Source organism: Puma concolor, chromosome C1 (assembly GCF_028749965.1).
Source record: "Puma concolor isolate L17-30 chromosome C1, mPumCon1.1.hap2, whole genome shotgun sequence".
Lineage (NCBI taxonomy): Eukaryota > Metazoa > Chordata > Mammalia > Carnivora > Felidae > Puma > Puma concolor.
The window spans coordinates 160,966,451-160,993,220 of NC_141674.1; the positions used below are offsets into that span (position 1 = coordinate 160,966,451).

At 38.4% G+C, this 26,770-nt stretch overlaps 1 protein-coding gene and 1 pseudogene across 1 annotated transcript in view; one reads left to right on the plus strand and one right to left on the minus strand.

The window, feature by feature from the left end:
• TLK1 (tousled like kinase 1) overlaps window positions 1-26,770 on the minus strand; it is a 197,692-nt gene that overhangs the window by 154,044 nt on the left and 16,878 nt on the right. The window lies entirely within an intron of this gene.
• Window positions 19,611-19,716, plus strand: LOC112848999 (U4 spliceosomal RNA; annotated as a pseudogene).

The following is a 26,770-nucleotide window of genomic DNA, read 5'->3' on the forward strand; positions in this document are numbered from 1 at the left end:
ACATTGATTGAGCCAATTAGTTACCCATATAGTTGGTTAGCAAGCATTTGAGCCCCCTGAGCTAACAACTGGGTTGGCCGCTCTAGCAGAGGGAAAAAGGACCAAATATTCCACCACCCCCTCATATTTCATTGGCCAATGTTTGTGATTCGGTAAAGTTTACTGACCTTGTTAGGGTTGCCAGATGAAATATAATTTTTTCATGGACCATACTAACATTAAAAAAGTATTGGTTGTTCATGTGAAATTCAAATCAAACTGAGCATGCTGTATTTTTATTTATTAAATCTGGCCCTTTTGAACTAAGCAGAGAGTAGTTAACGAGTACTTCCTAGTAAAGTTGAATTCTATGACCTGAAAATTCCATTCCAAAGAATATATCCTAGAGGAATTCTTGCTTGTGTGCAATAGGACATAAGAACAAGAATGTCCATAGCAGCCCAAAACCGGAAACCACCCAGATGTCCGTCGACAGAATGGATAAATAAATTAAAAAAATATGTATCTTCACACAATAGGAGATTATTCAACAGTTAAAATGCTCACAAGCAAGGCGCCTGGGTGGCTCAGTCGGTTAAGGCATCCGACTTTGGCTCAGGTCATGATCGCACAGTTTGTGGGTTCAAGCCCCACGTTGGGCTCTGTGCTAACAGCTCAGAGCCTGCAGACTGTTTTGGATTCTGTGTCTGCCTATCTCTCTGCCCCCTCCCATGCTTGTGCTCTGTCTGTCTCTCTCAAAAATAAATAAACATTAAAAAAATAATAAAAAAATAAAATGCTCACAAGTATAATGCTGATTTAAAAGAACAAATTAAAGAATGATGAAGTCAGTTTGACTCCATGTATAAACATTCCAACTAAATGAGATATTGTTTAGGAATGTATATATGGCAAAACTAGGAAGAGAAAAGAAAAGGGAATGAAAAGCCAACATCAGAGTGGTTACTTCTGCCAAGGAAAAGGGGTGATGTACTCATGGAGAACAGACAGGGGCTTGATAGATAAGCATCAATAAATGTGCTACGTGTTAAGTTGGGTGGAGGTACAGAGGTATGTTTGTCTTATTCTTTTTACTTAAGCTATGCATGTATGTGATCTACTCTTATATGTATGAAATATTATCTTACAAATGTTTAAGAAATGAAGAAAGCTTTGCCTTCTCATCAGACTGAACTTAGATGCCCACCCTGTCTCCTCTGCTTGGACTCATCCCCAGATTTGATTTCCTTCTTTGTCCAAACGTAGGCACACAGACGGGAGCTCTAAAGATGCCTGTCCTACCATTGCAATATGCCACCTCCATAGTCTTTTTGGTAGATGCTTAGACAGATGACTCCATCACATTGGACTATGAAGAATTCTCATTTTGCTGTGTCCTAACTGCCCTGCACAATTCACAAAGCCTGCTTGAATATTTTGGTTTCCACATCCCTGTAGAGATTGTTCCAGGGTTTTGTGCATTATATGCTAGGTCACACTTCCTCTGCTCTCTCCAGCATTGGAAACGGCTTCCTTCAGGTTTATCAACTTATGGGGGAGAGGGATTGATCTATATGTAACAAAACTGGAATTACTGGATTTTCAAAACTGATTCATGTTGCCTGAGGTTAAAAAACCATAATCAACTTCAGAACAATATTACCTCCCCAGAGTGCACTAGAGGCTGTCGCCAAGGACATGAGTATTACAACATGTTTACAAAAACAAAGTACAACAAGCAAACAGTACTCAAACAGCAGATTTAAAATCAACAGTGTATCTCTTAACTAAGCCTACTTAGGAAAGTGGTTAAGAAAACATATAAAACCAAGTAATCTAGTGTTCTACTTCACTCATTCTGTTTCACTGATTACATTGAAATATAAATTTATCACATTAGAGGGAAGATCAAAGATTTTCAACACCTTACACTGAACTTTGTTTCTGCAATATGAAATTTTTTGTAGGCACAGAAAGTGATGGTGGTTTTTATAAAAATTAACATCAAACACTCTTGACTTTTTGACAGTATCTTTCCAAATACACAGGTTTAAGATTTACAAAATCAGGTGCCTGGGTGGCTCAGTTGGTTAATCATCTGACTTTTGATTTTGGCTCAGGTCATGATCTCACTGTTCGTGAGTTTGAGCCCCACATCGGGCTTCTGCGCTGACAGTGTGGAGCCTGCTTGGGATTCTCTCTCTCCCCCTTTCTCTGCCTCTCCCCTGCTCTCTCTCTCTCTCAAAAAATATACTAATAAAGATTTTTTTTAAACCAGATTTACAAAATCACTTAATGCTTTTCCAAGGAATATAAAGTGCTAAATCTTTCTTAATTAGATACATGACAAAAATAAGTAGAGATGTCTATAACCTCATACATATTTAGAAACTTTGAAACACTTATAGAAATGTCAAGGTTTTTTTTTTTAATTTTAATTTATTTAAGTAATCTCTACCCCTAACGTGGGGCTCAAACTCACCACTCCAAGATCAAGAGTCACATGCTCTTCTGACTAAGCCAGTCAAGTACCCCTATAGAAATGTCAAATATTGATGAGAATTTCTTTCCCCTCCAAAAAGAAGTAAAAAATGCCACCATAAAGCAAATAGAGGCTTTCTGAGATGCAAGTAATATTCTGTTCCTTAAGCCAGGTGCTGTTTAGAAGCATGTGTTAAACAGTTTGTGAAAAGTCATCAAACAGTACACTTATAATAAAAAGTTAGAGGGACACCTAGGTGGCTCAGTCGATTAAGCATCTGACTCTTTTTTTTTTTTTACATTTTTTAAAATGTATATTTATTTTTGAGAGAGAGAGACAGAGTGCAAGCCGGGGAGGGGCTGAGAGAGGGAGACACAGAATCCGAAGCAGAATCCTGGCTCTGAGCTGTCAGCACAGAGCCCAACTTGGGGCTGGAACATAAAAACCATGAGATCACGACCTGAGCCAAAGTCAGACGCTTAACTGACAGAGCTACCCAGGCACCCCATTAAGTGTCCGACTAGATTTCAGCTCAGGTCATGATCTCACAGTTCATGAGTTCAAACCCCACATCAGGCTCTATGCTGACAGCATGAGGCCTGCTCGGGGTTCTCTGTCTCACTCTCTCTGCCCCTCCCCTGCTCACAAACACACAAAAATAAATAATGAAAAATAAAAAATAAATAACAAATAATCAAAAATAAATAAACATTAAAAATAAATAAACAATAAAAAATTAGGAAAAAATGAAAAAAACCCCAAAACCCTGGCACTTGTAATTGTAAGTGAATATACACAACGCATATAAACACACATTTAAGGGCAAATAAACTGTTGTTTAATGAGAAAATGAAAAGGAGGGTTTTTTTTGCTTTGTTTTTTAAGTTTATTTATCTTGAGAGAGACAGAGTGTGTGAGTGGGAGAGGGGGAGAAGGAGAGAGAGAGAATCCCAAGCAGGCTCCAAGTTCAGCACAGAAACTGATATAGGGCTCCATCCCACGACCCTGGGATGGTGACCTGAGCAAAATCAAGAGTCAGGTACTCAATGGGGCACCTGGGTGGCTCAGTTGGTTAGAGCCACTATGAGAAAATCCTCAAGGAAATATCTGCTACTTCACTATTGTTCATCTTGGGCACTTTGTAAAGAAAGTTGTTTGGGAACACTTGATGACCTGTATATTCACTGGTAAAAATAGTTATGGACTGATAAACATTTGTTTCAGGAAATACTTATCGAGCACCTACCCTGGGTAAAGCAATGTGTCAGGTGCTGTGGGAGTATAGAGGTGAATCAGACATGGAGCTTAGTGGCGACAGCAAAGAATAGTCAGGCAAATGACTACCATCCCAAGTAAAAATGATTCATACCAAGGGTAAAGTATAGGTAAGTGGGAGAATTTAGAGGCAGGAGAGATCACATTTGAGGCTCCCTAAAAAAGGAGCAATTCTAGCTGGGCCTTGAAGTGTATCAAAAAACGATCTAATTATTCTTTCCTTTTCAAGATTCAAAATTTAACCATCAGAACCCAGATCTATTCCATAAACAAACTGAAGATATTTTCAGTTTCATACAGTCTTAAACTTTTAGTTCAATCTTTGCTTTTATCCCCCTCCCTTTTTTTTTTTTTTTTTTTTTTTTTTTGCTTTGTTTAGAGGCCACAACACACTTTCCAATCCCTCCTAGAACTGGATCTTTAATTTAGCATTCTCTTTGCTCTATGGGTTGAGATGGGTTGGGAGAGAAAAGGGACACTGGTAACAAAAGTAATTTTCTCCACTGAAACTAAGTCATCTATTACTCAACATGCAGAAGAGAAACCTTCTAATTAAGTCAAAGCATTATTTTTATTGGTAATCAACAAAAAAGCATACAGGAACATTCTCCCATAAATTGACACAATTTGATGAATCATAAAATCATGAATCACTGCATCATAAAAAGAACTCATGATTTGGAAGATAAGGGTTGGAAATAATTGGCAGAGATATCTAAAACAGACTTTAGCTGCAGACATAGTTAATATAAACACTAATAATGAGAGAAGAATTGGTGGTGCTAAGCCTAATTGAACTATGTAAAATGTAATTACATTGAGATTTTCTTTATAATGAAGGGATTTCTTCTGGGAAGCAATTTAGCTATATGCATCAAGATTCTTTTTGGGGTTCCTGGATGGCTCAGTTGGTTAAGCGTCCGACTTCAGCTCAGGTCATGATCTCAGTTTGTGGGTTCTAGCCCTGCGTCAGGGTCTCCCTCTCTCTCTGCCACCCCACTTGCACTGTCTCTCTCTCTCCCAAAAATAAATAAACATTTAAAAAAATCTTTTAAAAAAAATTATTCCTTTGACCCACTGATTTCATCTTGGGAATGTATTGTAAGAAAATAATCCTAAATTAGAAAAACAATGTGATTTTTTTCTCTTTCTCACAAAGACAATCTTTCAACATTATTTATAACAATAAAAAATTGAAAATATCCTAAATGGACAATAATAAGGGTATGGTAATAACTTATGGCTCATCTACTTTATAGAATATAGTAAGGTCATTAAAACGATTGTGAAGATTTTACAATAACCAAAAACAACTGATTTGCTTATAAGAGCATTACAGTGACTAGCACAGAATATAAAAATTATACATACAATATAGTCTCAATCATATAAAATGTATATGGTAAAAAAAATTGAAAGGAAATATACTAAAATATTAACAGGGTTTTTCTCAATGTGTAAAATGATGGCAGATCTTGTTGCTGGCCTTTGTACTATTGGATATTATCCAAATGTTTTGTAGGAATAACAATTACTTTATGGGAAAAAAAACCTGTATATTTTCAAATGATTGGATTTACTAACCCAGATTAGATTAATAAAGAGCAACGAAAGGAAGTATTACCAGGAGATGGGGGAAAAAATGTTTGGTACCTCCTTCTCCATAGAGCTTCCAAGGACTATTGTTTGACTTTTCGTGGATACAATTAAACAAATGTAGATTTTAAAAGTATTTGTGTAAACCTCTGAGGAACCCACCAGCAGAACCAGAGGAATGCCGACCGTCTAAAATCACAGTAGAAAATAAAAGCAAACAAAACCAGGTCCGCAGAGCAAATGACAAAACGGAAAAGAAATAGCATGCATACATGAAAACAGAGGCACAGAAACATGGCAATAGTGAGACTAAGCCCTGTAAGTTTAGTTATTAAATTTAGTTTCTCTGTTAATAGAAAAAGATTCTCAGATTGTGTTAAAAATTAAAATCCAATACTTTGCTGCTTATAAAAAATACATCTAAATGAAATAACACAAAAAGACTAGAAAAGACAGGATGGGTACAAATGTAGTAAGCAAGCTTGCACTATATTAGAGATAGCATTAGTAAGTTAAAATAGAATTCAAGGCAAGAAATTTTAAAGGTTATTTTGATTTAATACAAACATTAGATACCCCTTGTGCTTGCAATAGACACCAGCAATTCACAAAGTGGAAAATAGGATTAGTTAATTATGGGAATGTAGTCGAAACACCACCTCTCTGGTATCTGGTTTTCCTCTCCACCCTGAGCACAAGGGAAAACCATTCCCAGGTTACTTGCAGTGAGAGGCGTCCATGTTACCAGGTATAGACAATAGAACTGGAGCAAAAATCAGGCGTGTCCCATCCAGGCCAGGGATCTGAGAGTCTGTGTGCCACCGGCACACTCCCCTCCTTTAACAGGGATTACAAATGCCACACAATAATGTGAAGCCACAAGATGCAAGTAACCTGGGTCTCCCAGTCGCTACAAGGATCCCAGCTGCCTTATGCACACTGGCACTGGACTTTGCATGCAGAAAAAAAAAATCCGATTTTTTTTAACCCTCTGAAATTGGGTGCTTTATTTGTTATTTATAGCCTGTCCTGTCTTAATTAATACAATAGAGAAATGGCAAATGGCCCAAATAATCAAGAAATTGAAATTATGGGGTGCTTGGGTGGCTCAGTCGGTTAAGCCTCCGACTTCAGCTCAGGTCACGATCTCTCAGTTTGTGAGTTCAAGCCCTGCGTCTGGCTCTGTGCTGACAGCTCAGAGCCTGGAGCCTGCTTTGGATTCTGTGTCTCCCTCTCTCTCTGCCCCTCCCCTGCTTATGCTCTGTCTCTCTCTGTCTCAAAAATAAATAAAACATTAAAAAATTTTTTTTAAATAAATAAAAAATTAAAAAAAAAAAGAAATTCAAATTAAATGATGAGGTACCACTTTCCATATGTTAAACTGGAAACAACAACAACAACAACAAACAACTTTAAGTACTAATACCCAGTGCATTGGGGGAAAAGACAATCTTTTCAATAAATTAGTCTGTCAAATAGATACCCACATGAGAAATATATTCCAGATGGATTGTAGATCTAAATATGAGAATAAAAAATAAATCTTTAAAAAAAGAACATAGGGAAGTCTCTTTATGACCTACAGGTAGGCAAAGGTTTCTTAAATAGGACATAACATGCGCTGACCATAATGAACAAATTTGACAGATTAAACTATATTAATATAATCACCCAAAGACTCTTGATCACCAAAAGACTCAATTTAAGGTAATGAAAGCAAACATAGAGTAGGAAAATACACTCGTAATACATATATCTGTAAAGGACTTATATTCAGAATATGTAAAACAACAACAACAACAAAAGTGTCCTACAAATCAATAAGGAAAAGACAAACAATATAGTAGAAAAGTGGACCAAAAAACTTGAACAATTACTTCACAAAAGAGAACACCCAAACGGCCAAAAAACATGAAAAGATGCTAAACATGTTTGGTTAATGAAGAAATGCAAATTAAAGCCAAATGAAATACCACTCACCAGAAAGGCTAGAGTGAAAAAGACAAAATGTCAGCTAGTACATGGAGCGTTGGGAACTCCCATACGCTGGTGGGAATGAAAAGTGATACCCTCAGAAAACTGAGGGCTGTATAACTACCAAAGCTAAACATTATCCATCAGTTCTATTCCTAGGTATACTCCCAACAGAAATGCATACATAGATGCATCAAAAGACATCTACAAGAATTTCATAAAGCAGCACTGCTGATAGTAGCCCCAGACCAGAAACTACCCAAATGTCCACCAGAGTAAATATATTATAGAACACTCACACAATGGAATGCTCTACTACAGAAATGAGAATTAACGAACGACTACCGACAGGGACATGGATGAACTGTATAAACATAATGCTGAACAAAAGAAGATAGACAAGAAAAATTACATACTACGTGATTCCATTCATGTAAAGTTCAAAAACTGGTAAACCATTCTATGGTGTTAAAATTCAAGACAGTGGTTTACCTTGGGGGTGTGTGAGGGAGACTTCTGAGATACTGGTAATGTTCTGTTTCTTGATTTAGGGTCAGGTTACATAGTGTGTTCACTTTGAAAATTCATCAAACTGTGCACTTGGATTTGTACATTTTGGTGCACATATATTTTACTTCAATAAAATGTAAAACCTATATAATGACAATATATGCATGCCACAAATGTATAATATCAAATTATGGCAAGTACCTAGTTCAACTTGCCTTATTTGGGGGGAGGGGAGATTTTATTTTTAAGTGATCTCTACACCCAACGTGGGTCTTGAACCTACAACTCCGAGATCACATGCTCCACTGACTGAGCCATCCAGGCTTCCCTAAACTTTTATTTTTATACATTGTTGGAATCAAGGATAAACTGGTACAACCATTTTGGAAAGTAATTTGGATATACATATACAACACACATTAACTATATAACACACAAATATATTCTCATTTCTGAGAATCTTTCCTAAGAAAAAAAATCCAAAATGTGGGGGGTGGGGGGAGGGAGGGGAAACTAGGAATAAAAATGTCTATCACAGAGCTAAAGTCAACTATATAGCATATCCTCTTGGTATATTTTTATTCAGCCACAGTTATGACTGCTTTGAAAACTCTCGTGAAACATGACAAAAGCTTTTGGTATAATGTCAGGTGAAAAAAGGAAAATGAAAATTGTATATACCCAATTATTATAATTGAAGATGTGTTAGAAGAAAATAACTAGAAAGCACACAAATGATACATGTACAACTTCCCTGCCTAGTCTCATCCACTCGTGTAACTCCAAGAATCACATATGTAATGATGACTCTTCAGTCTGTATCTCCAGCTCACACATCTCTCCTAAGCTCTAGGATTGGAGTTCCATGAGTCCCTCAATTTCTTTGTCCTATGTTTGTTATCTTGGGAAGAAAGGCAGCCAGGAGTAAGAACAGGGACAGGGATTCACTTATCCAAATGAAAGATCTGAGAGTCAACCTTGTTTGCCCTACTCCCTCCCACCCCACATCCCCATCCCTTTACCATTCCCTAAGTCCACACTGTCTCCTCAAGAGCCCTTTGAATTCATCCCATCCATCCATCTATCCATCCATCCAACCTTCTGCCATTGCCTTTATCATTTCCCACCTAAATGATTGCAAAAGCTTTCAAACTAGTCTTCCCATCATGAGTTTCAGCCCTTTTCAGTCCAGCTGCTGTGGTTCTATTTGTAATACCAACTCTGAGTCTGCTTTTCCACTTTAAAATTCTTCTGTGGCTACTCCTAAGTGATTGGATAAAGCTCAAACTCTCTAATATAGTCAATGTGATTCTTTTTATCTTTTTTATCTTGTCATCATCTGCCTGTCTTTCCAGTTTTATTCCTGGTTACTCCCTCATGAGAAGCCCACACTCCAGCCACACCAAAGTTATTACAGTGGCCAAACAAGTTATACTGTGTTTCCCTTCTCTTGCCTTTTCCCAGCTCAGAACTCTCTTCCCGCCACCCTCCACCCCAACTTTTCCTGACCTCATTTGCCTGGCCCATCATCTAAGACTCAATTCAAAACTTACCTTGACTGGGAAACCTTTAGGAATCACATTTTTACATGGTTGGAATCATGGGCTATGCCCAATTTTCCATCTCGTTTTTCTCACTAAAATTAAAACATGAGCAATTTTCCAGTTTGCCAAGGTACTCTTCATAATTATCATTTAATACCCAGTGTTAAGTTCTCTAGCTTCTCTGCTCCCTCAGTATACCGAATATAACCCTTATCAGATCACTTATTGCTTTTTTAAATTCTTTTTTTAAATGTTTATTTAGTTTTGAGAGAGAGAGAGAGAGACACAGAGAGAGCAGGGGAGGGGCAGAGAGAGGGGGAGACACAGAATCTGAAACAGGCTCCAGACTCTGAGCTGTCAGCACAGAGCCCGATGTGGGGCTCAAACTCATGAACCTCAATATCATGACCTGAGCCAAAGTCGAATGCTCAACCGACTGAGCCATCCAGGCTCCCCTAGTTTTGTAATGTTTTTGTAAAGTATTCATCTCTTCTACTAGCCCCTGAATTACTTGAGGGCAAAGATTTTTGTTGTGTTTATTTCTGTGTCCCCAGCAGAGTCTGCTGCCAAGTAGGAATTCACTGAATAAAAGTGAACGACCAATTAATGGTGGCTGTGTTATTCCAATAGAATGTGAATAATAGTTTTTTGCTTTTTCTCAAATACTCATACTTTTTGTGGCTATTTATTTATTTAGATTCACCATCTTAAAGAAAAAAGGAGTATATTTAGAATATAATTTCCAGTAATGTGATCTTTACCGTCTTCAATTGTTTTTGATTTATCAAACATCTCATGATTCCCAATTCTGTCTAATATGTATATATACAATGAAGAAAGACTGGAAGAGCATTCGTTATCTCCTTTCTGTTTGTAATACAATCATCATGCCTAATTAACAGTTAACTCTCAGCCCTTATCTTACTAGTACTTCTAGCAGTATTTGACTCAGCTGATTACTCCCTCCTCCTTGAACCTCTGTCTTTATTGGACCTCTAGGACACCATCCTAGTTTCCTTCCTGCCTCAAGCTTCTTTTGATCTGTCAATCCTGTTGCTCTGCCTCCTCTTCTGATCCACTAAATGTTGGAGTCCACCAACGATTAGTTCCTTGATTCCCTTCTCTTCTTGTCTCATCCCTTCTCTTCCTACTGTCAGCTACCTCCTTTCGTTTGGTCTTGGTTCTTGAGCCTGGCTATACATTTGAGCCTCCAGAGAACCATTTTGTTTGTTTTTTTGTTTTTGAGAGAGAGAGAGAGAGAGAGAGAGAGTGAAAGTGAGAGGGGGGCAGAACGAGAAAATCTTAAAAAAGATCCACACCCAGGGCAGAGCCCATGGCCGGGCTGGATCTCACGACTGTGAGATCTTGACCTGAGCCGAAATCAAGAGTCAGGCACTTAACCAACTGAGCCACCAAGCACCCCAAGAGAAACTTTTTAAAGCATATCAAATCCAGTGTTGAGGATCATATTGGGTATGTTTAAATACCATCTTCATGCAAATTAGTTGAAAATATATGTCCCCAGCCATGACCTTTCTTTGAACTTCAACCTCAAATATCCAACTAATTCTCATCAACTTCTTTTGGCCTAATAATTAGCATATCCAAAACTAAACTCTTGATTTTTGCCCCCCAAATCTTCACATTCTATAAATGGTCCCACAACTTAGTAGTTGCTCACACCGAAACTCTGGGAATAATTTTTGATTCCACACTCTCTTCACTTTCCATATAATTCAGTCCTGATCTGCTGCACATGGAAAGTATCTTCTAAATTTTACCATTTCTCCTCTCCTCCAAAGCTACTGCCCTAGCCTAGGCTATCATCATCTCTCACAGGTAATCATCCTTCCTTCCACTCCTGGATTCCTACCTTTCATTTCCCACACAGCAGCCAGAGAGATCTCAACAATTATAAAGTTGATCATATCATTCTATTTAAAAATTTTTAATGTTTATTTACTTTTGAGAGAGAGAGAGACAGAGACACAACAGGAGTTGGGGAGGGGCAGAGGCAGAGAGAGACACAGAATCCGAAGCAGGCTCCAGGCTCCGAGCTGTCAGCACAGAGCCCAACGTGGAGCTTGAACTCATGAGCAGTGAGATCATGACCTGAGCTAAAGCTGGATGCTCAACCGACTGAGCCACCTAGGCGCCCCAATCATGCTTAAACCCTTGCTTAAAACCCTTCAGTAGCTATCTTCATGCTTCCAGATTTAGTCTACAAATGACCTGGCCCTGTCTAGATCTCCAGCCCTCCTCTTGCCCCCCTGTGCCTTGCTTACTCTGCTGCACACGACATTGGCCTTCTCAAAGTTCTTCCTTAAACAGAGCAAGCACACTCCCAACTAGGACCTTTGTTTTTGTTTTTGTTTTTGTTTTGTTTAAGTAAATTCTACCCTTCAGTGTGGGGTCTGATCAAGAGTGCATGCTTTGCCAACTGAGACAGCCAGGCGTCCCTCACTTCAGGACTTTGCCCTTTGTTTCCTCTGCCCGGAAAGCTCCTCCACCAAAACTTAACATGGCCTATTTCCTCACTTCATTCAGGTCTATGCACAAATGCTCCCTCCTCAGTAAAGCCTCCCTCAACCACTCTATCTATAGTACAGTTCTCCCTCTGACCAGCTGTATTTTTCTTCAGAGTTCTTCTTCACCACCTGAAATTATAGTACATATAGATATTCTTTCTTTGTGAATATTCTGTATTTTTCACTCTAGAATGCAAGGTCCCGGAGGGCTGACTTTTATTTGTTTACATCTGGTTTCCCAGCATCTAAATCAATATCTGTTGTTACATTTAACATATCTGAAACTGGGATGCCTCTTACAATTAATGGCACGATATAGCGAAATTAGCTGTGTTTCTTTTTCTTTGTTTGTATAATAGAAAATAAAAGTGTATGTTATAGTCGACATATTTTACTTTTTTCCCTTTTAATTTTATTGTGATATAATTGACATGTAGCACTGTATAAGTTTAAGGTATACTGCATAGTGAATTACATATATTGTGAAATGATTACCACAGTAAGTTTAGTTAACTTACATCACTCCGTATACCTACAAAGAAAAAGAAAGAAAGAAAGAAGGAAAGGAAAGAGAGGAAAGGAAAGGAAAGGAAAGGAAAAAAAAAGTTTTTCCGTGTGATGAGAACTTTAGGATCTGCCCTGTTAGCAACTTTCATACATACGATACAGCAGTGTTACTAGGTCACCATGCTCTTAGTACATCTTCAGTACTTATTTATCTTATAATGCAAAGTTTGCACGTGTGACCCCCTTCATCCAACGCCCCCATGTCCACCAAGAGTCAATGCATTTTAGGCTCAATGAAATATGGTGGTAGGCACTCAATAAATAACATAATGGGTTGGGAACACTGAATAAACATATAAACAATTAGAATAAATATGGGGTGCCTGGGTGTCTCAGTAGGGTAAGTGTCTGACTCTTGATTTCAGCTCAGGTCATGATCTCACAGTTTGTGGGTTCGAGTCTTGGGTGCTTGGGATTCTCTCTTTCTGCCTGCACTCACTCTCTTTCATAATAAATAAATAAACTTAAAAAAATGTTAATATGCCTGGGCCCCAAAAATTATATCCGGGTTCCCATATACATAGAAGAAATGTACCATAGAAAAAGGAGATTTTTGTTGGTGTGAAGGGGACAAAAAGCCCTGGGTTTACCTCAAACACTATTGTGGGATCCCTTGGCAGGCAGACCCTAGGTGGTCTTGAGGGTAGAGGGAGAGTCACTAGAGAGAGACATCAAATTTGAAACAGAACTGGTCATCAAAGAAAAAGAAGTATCAAAGATACTGGAGAAAGTTGTGTCCAAAACCTGTCTCTTCTCAACTAATAAAGTGATGTAAGTACAGCACTTTTTGGGCTCCATGTCATTTCTGAATAAAGATATCCCCAAAAGGATATGGGAGCATCTCCTCCCAAGGGCATAGGGCATTTTTAAACCAAAAATATTTTTATATTAATAGCACCAATGTTTTATTAGCTAGCATGTTTTAATGCTTGCCATATGCCAGGCACCGTGTAGTGTTTACATGCATTATCTAATTGGATCCTATCAATAAACTCTACGTGATAGGTACTATTGTAATCCTTACTTTACAAATGAGAAAACAGAGGCTTGGAGGGATTGCAGAACTTGTCGAAAGTCATGCAGAGATAAGGGAAGAAACCAGAGGGGCAGCTCCGTCAGGTTAAGTGTCCCCGACTGACTCTTGATTTGGCTGGGGTCATGATCTCAAGGTCGTAAGATCGAGTACTGCATCGGACTCTATGCTCGGCGTGGAGCCTGCTTGGGATTCTCTCTTGCTCCCTCTGTCTCTGCCCCTCCCCTGCTAGCACTTTCTCTCTCTCTCTCTGTCTCTCAAAATAAATAAATAAACATTTTTTAAATGTGTTTAAAAAAGAAAAAGAAAAAGAAAAGAAACCAGAATAGGGACCCAGGTCTTCCTTGAGGCCAAGGTCCTTGCTCTCAACTGTTCTGCACACTGACTTTTATTTATTTCCATTTCCAAAGACTATGCTTCTTAATTTCTGGATGAAATGTGATGGAGCTTTCGATTACAGACAGGAGCTGAAGGGGCGTGTGCTCTTTAGCTTCTCACCCTTTTTTACTTCGTGACCATCTTTCTTCTTCTTTAAAGAAGAAACATAAGAGAAGGCTTGGGTACAGGCAAACTTTGTGACAACAGCAGTAACAGAAGCTCTAGAATAGGCAAAAAACAGTGAACTCCAAGGCTGACAATCATAGTAACCAAGACATATTTAAGTAAACCATTAGCTGAAATGGATTGAGAATCAGTCAGCTTTATAAGGAAAACTACCAAGAAACCAAAGATCTTACTTGTCCAAGTGGAGTCAAACAAAGCTGTTGTAATGCATATTGCTTTTATTCTTTTTGTTAAACATTTATAGACTTATTAAGCTGAAGAAATATCAAGTGGGTTTCAGCTTTGTATCACTTGCCTGGTTTGGGGTATGGGTTTAACTAAACATTATCAAAACAGTCTTAATTTTCAAGTATTATGGACTTTTTACACTGACGATTATCAAATTTTATATATACTTTTTATTACATTGGATAATTCCGTGGATTTTCAGTGCTGTAATATTGAATGACTCCTTCCAAGGTTCTGAGGTAGTTTGCACCTGCTCTAGTTACAGCTTTTTATAGCTTCATCTAAAGATGGATTTGAGACTATTCTAATATTTATCGTTACACCAGAATGGGTCTTATATTCCATGTAAGAAGATATGGAATAGCAATTACCAACTGTATAGGGAAATTGGCAATGCTGCTGTGATGACAAGCAGAGTTGTAGTGGTGTGACCGATTTATTCATTTCCTTAATAACCTTCAGAGTTGTAATGAGTCATCCCTGTCTCTTATTCTAAATTATAGGGCACCCTTTTATTCCCAAACCAAATGAATATACATGATGGCATTTTTTTTCTTCCTCGCTCTCATTTCAAAGACCTAATTTTTCATAATCTAGCAGTTAAGAGAATCAGACAGACATGAGTTGGAATCCTAGCTAAGAGGGAGAAAAGGTTAGAGAAGGTGTGGTTTCCTCCACTGCCCCCAACTCGTCCTCTAGACGTCTTTCAGAGGCTTTGAAACATGGCCAGGCTCTGCGGCCGTGAGTCTGACATTTAAGCAGCTAGCCCCTTCTATTCCTTTTACAAGAAAAAAAAGGAGGAGGAGGAGACGATGAAGTAGTTTTTGGTTTGACAATCAAGCACACAGTGTTTGCTTTATACATCAACTTCATTATTCACAAACGAGGAATTTTTTAAGGAGCCATTAAAGAACAGTCATCTGAGAAGGCAGGAAAACGCATCCACCTTCCAGGTCCCAGTGTGTTAGTAAGTGGTGTTTGTCCTAGAAATTAAAATGCTGAGCTGATGAGAAAGAAAGCCCCAGCGCATCATTAGCCGTTGTATCCATATTAATACCTTTCGTCTTGAGCATGGATAATTGAAATCACAGATTAGCAACATAGTAGTGCTGCAAACTAAGGAGACCAATTGTTTTCTCTTATGATTCCTGGAAACAGAGGAGGAACAGTGTGGGCTGAGAAGATTGCAACATGTTTTAACTTGTTGCTTCAGTAGTACACAAGGCTGTTCTACACTGGCTTGAAGATGAGTGACTGTTATTTAGACAAAGACTTGAAACCCAGTTTTCCGTCATGTAAATTTTGCAAATGAGTCACTTGACATATTAGAAAGACTATGTGGGCATAAAAACAATGGTAAGAAGAAGTATTTTTGACTTTAACCCAAAGTCCAAAGCTAGAGAAGATGCCTCTCATGACATATATAAAACTATAGGCCTAATGAAAACGTTGAAAAGTTCAGGGATGATTAACTCTGATAATGATGACTGAGAAATTATATTTAGATCAAGGAATAGATTCATTCTGTAAGAAACCTGGAGCACAAGAGAGTTTCTGTTTGGATTGCGAACAAAAACAGTAAAGGTCTGCCATTTGTTCTGATCTTTCAACAGAAGCCAGAAAAATTACTGTCTCATTAAGGAAAATAGTAGCTGAAACAAAATATGGTGTTTCTTTTATGAACTGGAAATAAAACATCAAAGTTGGTGGTGTAAAATTGTAACGTCACCAAGACCCCTAAATTGTCAGATTCACAAGTGAAGGCAATGTTGATTTGTTTCTTGACTTCAACTAGTATGAATCATTCTGTGTGCTTAAGCAATGAGGTGTAAATATAAAGGCTCTGAAAAATTAATGAGCAGCTGAGAAATCCAAAGTCAAAAGCTGAGCCAATGCTTGAACCCAAGTGCTCTAAAGTCTTCATATGTCTCCAGAGCTGATCCTCCACCATGTTAGCAACATGGTTAACTTCAAGGTTCTAGGTCCTCACCTCTTTCCATTTCTTCCTGATCAGTCAGCTGCCTCTGGCTTCACTTCCTACGTTGTCCAGCCAGATCCCACAACCCATCCCTTCAACTCCACTCTTGCCAAGACAAGCAACGTCATAATTTTTTTGAAAGATTATTCACAGAACCCACTCTGGATCAATCCAACCATTGTCTTCTCCCTCATACACCTAAACATCTAGAGAAAAAAATCCTCAGACTATCAAAGATTAATGTTACTAATGGATATATCTGGGGATAGGGCTATGGGGAAATTTCACTCTTTTTTTTTTTTTAAGTTTATTTTTATTTATTTTGAGAGAAATAGAGAGAAAGAAATAGGGAGGGACAGAGAAAGAGGGAGAAAGACAATCCCAAGAAGGCTCTGCACTGTCAGCACAGAGCCCAACGTGGGGCTGGAATTCATGAACCGTGAGATCATGACCTGAGCTGAAATCAAGAATCAGACACTTAACCGACTGAGCCACCCAGGCACCCCATCCATCTCGTCTACCCAATTCAAATGCCAATCACAAGTCGGGGTTGTTACCTGTACTTCTGACCAACTGGCTATAAATCAGAGATTCCGATAACCCCCCCCAGGAACAATTACTTTCCTAGAGCAGTTCACAGAACTCATAGGAACATTTACTTGTGTTTACTAGTTTATTATAAAAGGATAACAGCCACACGGAAGAGATGCATATGCAAGGTATGTGGTAAGAGGTGAGAAGCTTCCATGCTCTCTAGGTGTACTACTATCCCCTCAACTCCATGCATTCACCAACTGAACTCCAACCTTGAGGTTTTTATGGAGGTTTCATTATCTGGGCATGATTAATGAAATCATTGGCCATTGGCAATTGATTCAACCTCCCGCCCCTCTCCCAGCAAGAGGTCAGAAGGGTGGGACTGAACTTTCCAACCTCCTAATTGCCTGGTTGGTTCCCCCTGGCAACCAGCCCCCATCCTTAGGGGCTTTCCAAGTCACCTGGGGTTGAAAGCAGTTTGTAATGAATACCAATACACCTTTGTCACTCTTATGACTTAGGAAATTCCAAGGGTTTTAGGATCTCTGGGCCAAAAAAAAAAAAAAAGGGATGAAGACTAGATATACATTTTTTATTATAAATCCTAATGTCACAAACACATAAACCTGGAGTTGATCCTTTTGCTATAAAGAATATCATTGAGACATTGCCAAACTTGAATAGGTTCTCTGAGCAAAAGATATATGGGAATTCTTTGCACAATTCTTGCAACTTTTCTGTAAGTTTGAGATTGTTTCAAAATAAAAGTAAACAAAACAAACAACCTGATTTTCCATTTTTAAAATCACGAACCATTGGATACATATACATAAAAAATGGGTTTAAAGTAAAATGAGTTTAAATTAAAAAAATGAGTTTAAATTAAAAATAAAAATGAGTATCTATGAATTTACCACTCAATTTGCGAAATAGGACATCAATAATATTAAAGTTCCCAGCATGTTCCTCTCTACCTCACCCCTCTGTCCAGGAAACACTATCCTGAATGTATTTTATTATTTCTTGCTTTCTTTAACGATTTAGTGCATATATAGAAATTCCTAAATAATATTTTCTAGTAACTATAGGAGTTTTGCTTTCCCTTCCTTCTTTGTTTATTGATTATTTTTATTTCTTCTTTAAATCATCTGTTTTATCCTTTGCTCATTTTTCTGTAAGGTTGGGCTTTATCCTTATTGGTTTGGAAGTAATCTTTACATACTATATGAATATTATCTTTGTCTGTTATATATGTTGCAAGTATTTTTTCCAGTCTGATGCTTGTCTCTTAACTTTGTAGGTTTTGTGGTGATTTTTATCGTACAGATGTTTTGAATATTTATTAGGTCAAGTCTGTTTCATAAATTTATTTATGACCACTGGGTTTCTTACCCTATCCAGGAAGGTTTTCTGCTTAAAGATATCCTCCTATATAGTTTTCTATATAGTTTTGGTAGTTTTGTTTGTTTTTATGTTTAGATCTTTAATCCATAAATAATTTATTCTTTGTTTATGGCGTAAGGTAGGGATCTAAATTGGCATCTTCTTCACCTGTGATAGGCAGAATAATGGTCCATAAAAAAGGGTGACACCCTAAACCCCAGCACCTTTAAATGTTACCTTACATGGCAAAAGAGATTTTACAGATGTGATTAAGGTTATGGAATTTGGAATGAGGAGATTACCCTGAATTATCTGGATGGGCCCAATCTAATAACAGGAATACTTAAAAGCAGAATTTTTCATGGCTATGGTCAGAGGGAAACATGACTATAGAAGAATGCTTACAGAAATACAATGCTGCTGGCTTTGGAGATGGAAGAGGAGGCCAAGAACCAAGGAATAAGGGTGGCACTTAGGACTGGAAAAGGCAAGGAAACAGATTCTTATCTATAGCCTTCCAGAAAGGAAAGCAGTCCTGCTGACACCGATTTTAGCTCACTGACACCTATGTCGGACTTCTGACCTATAGAACTGTAAGATAATGAATTCTTATTGTTTGAGGGACCAGGTTTTTGGTAACTTATTAATTAGAAACTTAATATACCCCTCTCACCAACACCTTTCATGAAATATTCCATCCTGTTCTTACTAAATTAAAATGACAGATTTATTGCATAAATAATTCCCATGCACATGTTGGTTTCTGAACTCCCTATTCTGATCAACTGGTCAGAATGAATCTTTTTTCCTGATCCAGAACCATATTGTTTTAGTTACTGTTACTTTATATTTTTTTTATGTCTTGAATCCTTCCTCTCCTTTTAATCCCCACTCCTATCTCTTTATTTAAGACCTCATCATTCCTCTTTCCTCAAATCTTAATAACAGTCTATCTCCAGTTTCACCCTCCTCCAGTTCATTTTCCATTATATTACTAGCATGATTTAAAATGCAAGTATTAGGGCACGTGGGTGGCTCAGTTGATTAAGTGGCCAACTTCAGCTCAGGTCATGACCTCGTGGTTTGTGAGTTCGAGCCCCTCATTGGGCTCCATGCTGATAGCTGGGAGCCTGGAGCCTGCTTCAGATTCTGTGTCTCCCTCTCTCTCTGCCCCTCCCCTGCTCATGCTGTCTCTTTCTCAACAGTAAATATTAAAAAAAATTTTTTTTTAATGCAAATATCATCAGATTTCTACCCTTCAGGTCCTTCATGGCCATCCTTCATCTTCAGCCGAAGTCCAAATTCTCTGATAAGGTACATAAAAATGGTACGATGAAGGATGTTGCCCATCTCACAGGGTCATCCCAACCCCTCTGCTCCAGACATCAAAGAACGTGAAGCTCACAGAGTGCACCACACTTTGCGTCTTTGGAGCTTTGCACAGTGGCAGTATCGTAGCCAATGAGGTTTATCTGAGGCACGATTATTGCTAATTGAAAACTTTGTATCTTTGGATATGTTGCTGCTTCTTCATAGAATACCTTCCATTCCTCCTCCAAGCTAATTAGCACTGTACATTCAAAACTCAGCTAGAGCATCAAATTCCCTCGGCAAACTTTCTGCGTTCTTCACTGGTAGACTGAGCTAGTGCCCCTCTACCCTCCCAGAGCAGCACAAATATATCTCTTCTAGCCTGCACTTACACATTTTGCAATTGCAATTGTTGGTTTGCTTGTCTACCTTCCTCACTAGATAGTGAACTCCTTAAAGGCAGGAATTGTCTTTCATTTATGTATCCCCAATGCTTAACAGAGTGCTAAAATCTTGTAATAATAAGAATATGAAAAATAGTGAAATCAGGGGTACCTCTTATTAAAACCTGGGCTAAGTGCTCTTCATTATTCAATAACCACTAAGTGTCAGCTCATAATTTTGTGTTCCGTGAAACTGTTTTTAACTAAAAATAATATTGTCCAGCTTGTTCGCTTGTCTTATTCACAAGACTTGGCTACAAGCAACTTTGGGATGTTTCCAAAGGAAGAAAGTTTCCTATGTTGAACAAATTCAAAAGAACATGACTCAGGCTCTAAAAGTAATCCAGAAAAGAATTTCTAAAATATTTTGAATAGGAATGGTATTACTGGATTATTTTGATAGGAAGAACCCTGATTTAAATGCCTGTGAGAACCACCAGACTTGGTTAGGTGCCCCCACTCTGTGCTCCCATAGCAATGAACACAAACATTTAGCCAAGCACGTATCGTGTCATGTGGAAGTAATGTGTTTACTTATTTTTTTCCCCATTACCAGTGGTTTTCAATCAGGAGGACAATGCAGCCCCCTTCCCTGGCAGGGGTGTTTGGGAAAATTTTTGATTGTCATAATGACGGGAGAGAGATGCCCCTGTCATTTAGTGTCTACAAGCCAGAGATGCTGACTATCCTACATTGTGCAGGACGGTCTTGTACCACAAAGAATTATCCTGACCCCATTAAGAAACTGACTTTATTTATCTCTGATTTCTCATTGGCTAGGAGAAACCCAGCACTAAAAGTCACTCTGAATGGAAACTACAAAGTAATGGGCACAGAACACCTTGTCATAATGTGTAGGTTATATGGGTTTAAATAATCAGATTACTTTGTAATCACCACTCATAGTTACTTCTATATTTCTGTATTATATAATTGTTGAAAGACAAATGATAAGAGAGTAAGGTCATTAAATCCAGATATTTCTTTTTCTTGTTTTGGTCCAAGTAAACTTTTCTAATAGAAATAGCAAAATAGCAAAATAAATAAATAAATAAATGAAATAATAAAATAACAATAATAAATGAAAGTTCATCTTTAGTATTTTTTTCTATCAATCCACCCATGTCAAGGCGTCTCCTTCATATTTTGGCATCCATCTGTAGAAACCTTCTCAATTTGGCACCACCAAAGAAAGACATCCTGGCCTGGATATGTACACCTGATATTCCATTCCATCAGGGTCCAAGGGCGAATTGTTTAAACTGATAATCCAGGTGGATCCCAGATAATATGGCTTCCATATTATCTCTAAATTCCCTTCCAGCTTTGGGGCGCCTAGGTGGCTCAGTCGGTTAAGCATCTGGCTTTGGCTCGGGTCATATCTCATGGTTGTGGGTTGGAGCCCCATGTCAGGCTCGGTGCTGACAGCTCAGAGCCTGGAGCCTGCTTCAGATTCTGTTGTCTCCCTCTCTCTCTGCCCCTCCCCCACTCATGCTCTGTCTCAGAAATAAACATTAAAAAAATTTTTTTTAATCTACAGTATTTCACAAGTCCTTCCTAAATTTATTCATGACTCTAAGCCATTAGTGAGCACTTACGGTTTGTGCCAGTGCCATAAGTTGAAGGGCAAGAGAGAATTTTAAGGAGAAGGGGGCACAAGACCATTTCAGTAAAGGGAGATATTTTCCGGGCTGCTGGATTCTGGGTTTTTCTGATTATGATTTTTAGGAAACCTGTTTCCACCATTCCCTAGGTCCATTCCTTGCCATAAAACAGCATGGTTTATTGTCTGCTTTTGCTAGAATGTCAACTTCATAAGAGCAATATCCTTGTCAGCTTTATTTGAACTGTATTCCCGACACCTAGAACTATATCTGTTATATCATGGCACTCTTTAAATATTTGTTGAATAAATGAATGGATGAATAAGTAATTTACTATAAGTAGAGATTTAATCATTTATGAATAAAAGAATAGAGTAGCATATCTACAACAAAAGGAAACTTCACGTTGAGGGGCAACTGCGTGACAGATTATAAACTCTGTACTGAATTGCAAAGTCATGGGAGGGACGAGAAACAGGAACCCATGAACATGACATGAAATATAAAAGCAGATATCACTGAATTATAAGGAGCACTTAAGCCTGGTACAAAGGTCAAATGAAATTCGTTTATCCCTCAAGTCTGATCTGGGTGAAGAATATCTGATAGGCTCTCAGCAAAAATAAGATCAGTTCTCAAGTGCTACCCTGGAAAATCCAAAGTCCATTAGCTTAAGCAATAATCCTGGACATACTTAAAATCTTATTTTACAGGATCCTCATATGCACATTAGGAACCAAGCAAAATATCTCATAGGAGTAATGTTGAATAACTACCAAAGGCATATAGAGAAATTACAACTCATTTATATCATTTGGGTTTCATAAGAACAAGTAATTATTTCCATTTTCCAAAAGGACAAAATAAAGATATATGAAATATATAAGTCAACCAGGGATCATGAAAACCATTTTAAATCAATATACCACGTCCTAAGTGAAATTTCCATGCAACCAGAAAATAGTAAGGGAATTTAAATAAAATTTAAAAATAAACTCAAACATTGACAGTACCATAATTTTAAGACTTCAGATATTTCTTGATTTTAAAATGTCAATGAGAAATATGGGAAAGACTTGTGAAAACAATGTGCATTATTCATTGCATAGGCTGACAAATTTTTTAAATGTTCAAAGTCCCACAGAGAGTTGCAAAAGAAATTCTGTCTCCTGGATCCTTAATTTCAAAATCACTACCATGGGAAGTGTTTCAATTTACAATTGTTTTCAGCAGCAAAAAACAGAAAAACATAACAAGTTTTTTTCAGGTAACAAGGAGTGTGAGGGTTGACAGTGACATCAGGTCAGAAGCCTTCCCTTCTATCTTTCTGTATCTCTCTCTCTCTCTTTTTAGTTTATTTATTTATTTTGAGAGAGACAAAGTCAGCACAAGCAGGGGAGAGGCAGAGAGAGACAGTGAGAGTATCCCAAGCAGGCTCCACATTGCCAGCTGTGGAGCCGGACTTGGGGCTTGAACTTACAAACCATGAGATCATGAACTGAGCCGAGACCAAAAGTCAATGCTTAACCAAGTGAGCCACCCAGGAGCCCCTGCATCTCTATCTTTGCATATGGTTTTTTGCCCTCATGTCATTTTGTGGTCACAATATGGCTGCTCCACCGCTGGCATTGCAGCTGAATTCCAAACAAAGGGCAAAAGGCATGTGCTCACTAAAACCTGGAAGAGATTTTTCAGAAACCTCCATTTAGTGACATTTCACTAATGCCTCCTTGACCAAAGCTTGTCTCACATGGCCACCTCAAGCTGTAAGGAAAGTTGTGAACTGTTTTGTTTCCTGGAACATTGCCATACTCTTGGTTTCTATAGGATATATGCATAGCAGACTGTTCAAGTTAGTGCAGTATTGAAGATCTAATTCAGAGGCACTTGATCTTGAAAGGGTATGAACTTCACAAGGAAATTGCCCCTGATGCTGATGAAGCTGATACTTCAGTTCCTTCACTTATATGGACCCCCTCCAAGGCCCTGGGAAACATGTGTTCACAACGTCATATATTTTGGTAGATTTTTCACCTTAAGATATTTTAATGGCAATTAATTAATATCTATGTTCTTCCCACTCTGACTTTCCCACCCTTGTGACAGGTGAGTGTTGTTGGAATGGCCACGGGCATTTGGGGAACGAAGCTAAGTCAGAGCTAAATTGAGGACACATTCCATTTGAATTTAATGGGATATATCAAGGAGACTCACACATTAAGTAGGTTCTGTGTATAGTTGAGTCATTGCCAGCATAGGAATTGTTTCCAGGAATACTCCTGCGGCCCACTGTGCTAATTCACCTGGCACCATGATGTGAAGGTACAGGGCTCAACATAAAGCTAGTTAATAAGCCACTACAAAAGGACATTGGGGACAAACTGTCAGTGAGTGTCTTCAACCGAAGAGTAGTCAATTAGTCAGTGACTACTGACAAGAAGACTTGAGATGCTCTCATATATGAAAGAAACTAGGTAAAAGTTCCCCAAATTTGACAATAGTCCTAAAATTTTACATGACATTTCTGATAAGATATGCTGGCGAAAGAAACTTTTTTAGGGGCACCTGGGTGGCTCAGTCGGTTAAGCGTCTGACTTCGGCTCGGGTCATGATCTCTCAGTTCATGGGTTAGAGCACCGCACTGGGCTCTGCACTGACAGCTCAGAGCCTGGAGCCTGCTTCACATTCCGTGTCTCTCTCCTTCTGCCCCTCCCCTACTCGCGTGTGCACACGTGCGCTCTCTCTCTCTCTCAAAAATAAATTTTAAAGTGTCAAAAAAAAGAGAGAAACTTTTCTAAATTTTCAGTAACACATTTCAAGCTTGCTAGAGGAAAGCCTCTATTATCTTTCTAGTCTACACAAAATCTTTGAAACCTTCCTAGGAAGAGGCAAACAACAAGCATGCAGCAAAAATAAATAAATAAGTAAATAAATAAAATTTTAAAAATTAAAAAATTATATATTAAAAATTGAAGTGTGTCAGGCAGGAAATCAAACTTGTGTTGTTTTCCCTAGATATTGTGATATTCATGGAGTTTGTCAGTTTAAAAAATCCAATTTGTTTTAATTTCTTTCCTCATTTTAAATAGTCACTTTTGTCCCTAATTTTGTATTCTTTCTGTGAACAAGTTTCCTTTAACAAGTTACTACAAACTGAGTAACTTTCAAGCCTCATGGAACCTGGATCTGCCCTTGAGCCTCAGGAACCCTGTGAGTCCCCCAGTGAGAAGTAATCTTGAAGGCTTCCAGATTCACCTTTACATGTAAAGGTAACAATCTACCGTCAAGTCAGAATCAAAGCTGGCTGCAGATGCCCATGTGAAGTGTCCTTTCGCCGGAGCTGTACCCTGAATTCACTTGGTCTTCTTAGGTGAAGGTCACTGTCAGGTATCCCACAGCAGCCAAGAGAGGGCCACAGGACGAAGCAAAAGGAAATTGAGCTGTTAATTCCCTTACTCCTCCCACTGTATCCTTAAGAACTCCATTTATCATGTACCCATATTAACATTCTTTCTGCTTGGATGTTAGAAGGGGTTTACCCGGCAAGGTCAACACCCCTCCCTAAGGATGTCCAGTAAAACATCAATCTCACAAATTTCTCCTTCTTTGGTAAAATACATTGTAGGCATGCTGCCCATTAGAATGTTCTCTGAAGATTCCCAATGCACTAGCATCTTCAGAGCTTTGAAAAGTGCAAGGGGACTGACTTTGATTCCACATTTTCCCAATCTAATTTAATCACAGAATCCTATTTACCCTAGAATACATCTTCAGAATTTTTGCTCAAAGTGGATGTACAAATATTTAATTCATATTATTGTTATGTTCATACCACAAATGGCAAGTCTCCAAAGGGCATTTGGACTTTAAAGAGCTCTTGATAACAAAAGAAACCAATCTTGTAATAATGGACTTTAGGGTGCCATGGCCCAAAGGGCAGAAATAGTTTAAGACAATGTTAGAGGACCATCTGTACACATTTCAAATTCCAACATGATGCTGACTGTTTTTCTAGCCATTCATAAGGCAGGTCTTGAACCTGTTCACAAAAGAGAAGATTGTAATGGAGGATGTTGTTACTTGATTATGTTTCCATATTATTATTCTCAGATTTGGAATCAGTCACCTATTGCATCAATAATACTTAGGGGCACCTGGGTGGCTCAGTCGGTTAAGCGTCCGACTTGGGCTCAGGTCACGATCTCGCGGTCCGTGAGTTCGAGCCCCGCGTTGGGCTCTGTGCTGACAGCTCAGAGCCTGGAGCCTGTTTCAGATTCTGTGTCTCCCTCTCTCTCTGACCCTCCCCCATTCATGCTCTGTCTCAAAAATAAATAAACGTTAAAAAAAAATTAAAAAAAAATACTTAAACACATGCACTTGTTAGTTTTTAGTTATAGAATCCGTGTAATGATTACGGTATAAAAGCCTGCTAATTTTCCTTGGTTACTAATAAAGCTAGTTTGGGTTGCTTTTGGATTGCTATAAGAAATCTTATTTACGTTTACATTTCAAAACATTCTGCTCAGGTATAAATTTGTACAGTACTGACAACAAGCATTTGATCAAAGGGAATTTGTGACCTCATCCATGTGCTAAGATAAATCAAGTGCCTGAAGTTAGCGGCCATGCTTAGAAATATCAATCCTAGGGGCGCCTGGGTGCCTCAGTTGGTTAAGTGACCAACTCTTTTTTTTTTAGTGCATTTTTTTATTTTGAGGGAAAGAGAGGGAGAGAGAGGAGGGACAGAGAGAGAAAATCCCAAGCAGGCTCCATGCTGTCAGTGCAGAGCCTGAGGTGGGGGCATGAACCCACAAACCCGAGATCATGACCCCAGCCCAAATCAATAGTCGGATGCTTAACTGGATTGAGCCACCTAGGCACCCCAAGAGACTGACTCTTAATTTTGGCTCAGTTCGTGATTTCATCATTTTTGAGTTCAAGCCTTGTGTAGGGCTCCACACTGACAGCACAGAACCTGCTTGGGATTCTCTCTCTCCCTGTCTCTCTGCCCTTCCCATGTGCACACATGCATGCTCTCTGTCTCTGTCTCTGTCTCTCTCAAAATAAATAAATAAACTTAAAAAATAGTCTTTAAAAATATATATAAATCCTAAGGGAGAATGAAAGGCCTACTTTAGGAGGAGTGGAATCACTACCATCATGACTTCATAAATCTTGTATCTTAAATGACACAAGATACATCTCCATGACTCCGAGCTCAACGACTTTGAGCT